At 38.1% G+C, this 866-nt stretch overlaps 1 long non-coding RNA gene across 1 annotated transcript; it reads right to left on the reverse strand.

Annotated features, from left to right (window-relative positions):
* On the reverse strand, positions 1-859 carry LOC111787022. The gene is made up of 3 exons (XR_002813871.1): positions 696-859; positions 249-367; positions 1-18 (listed from the first exon to the last, which is right to left on the reverse strand). It is a non-coding gene; the product is annotated as an uncharacterized LOC111787022 (long non-coding RNA).
* Positions 860-866: the final 7 nt, after the last annotated feature.

Here is an 866-nt window from a genome sequence, read left to right on the forward strand (position 1 = left end):
GGAGGAAGGTTCCCCACCCTGTTAGTAATTTGACAACAATGGGTTAAAAGAGGAGTGAAAAAAAGGGTATCCAAATAGTTCTTTCCTAAACATAGGCATTGATAACTATTTTTTCTTAATAATCAGGCATAACTTTTGTCAACTGCTTCTGTGTGTGGCTTGTTTTTATCAATGATCCTTGGACTGTTTCATTATTTTTGGAAGAAATATGCAACGCAAGCGCAATGGAGAGATATTTATAAGCTCACCTCGGGCGATGCAATCTTCAAGTCAATGAATTCGATGTCAATGATGAACTTTCCTGTTAATGGAACTTCAATTGGCCAAATAAAATCGTCGTTGTTCTTAAGCTGTTTGTCTATTATGTCTGCATGGATGTGGTGGGGTAACAACATTGGTCAATAGAGGAACTGAAGGTCATAGAGAAAAGAAGAAATTCTGGAAATTAAGACTCTCTCCCCCTCCCCCTTCCACACACACACACACACAAGGGGAGGCAAAAGGATAAGAAATGAAGGCCCAAACACTTATCCAAATTTCTTAGCAGAGATTAGCCATGTTCACCCATCAATCAAGTATTTCAACTTATATTTATGAACCAGAATCTGAAGATATAGTAGAAGGTGAATAGACTTTTCTATCTGAAAACTAACTACTCTGCCTTGAAAATGTTCAGAGAACGAGAATGAAATTACCTGGATGAGTCCAAGCCTTCCGACCTCCTGCAGAGGAAACCACTCGGATGGTGAAAGATACAATTGGGGGATTGTCCCTTGTTAAGCTCGATATCTCTGGGTATAATTTAACATATAAAAGCCTGTTTTTTTCCACTGATAAATGCCTTCAATCCAAACAAAAATATTAGA

Source organism: Cucurbita pepo, unplaced genomic scaffold, assembly GCF_002806865.2.
Source record: "Cucurbita pepo subsp. pepo cultivar mu-cu-16 unplaced genomic scaffold, ASM280686v2 Cp4.1_scaffold004198, whole genome shotgun sequence".
In the NCBI taxonomy this organism is placed as follows: domain Eukaryota; kingdom Viridiplantae; phylum Streptophyta; class Magnoliopsida; order Cucurbitales; family Cucurbitaceae; genus Cucurbita; species Cucurbita pepo.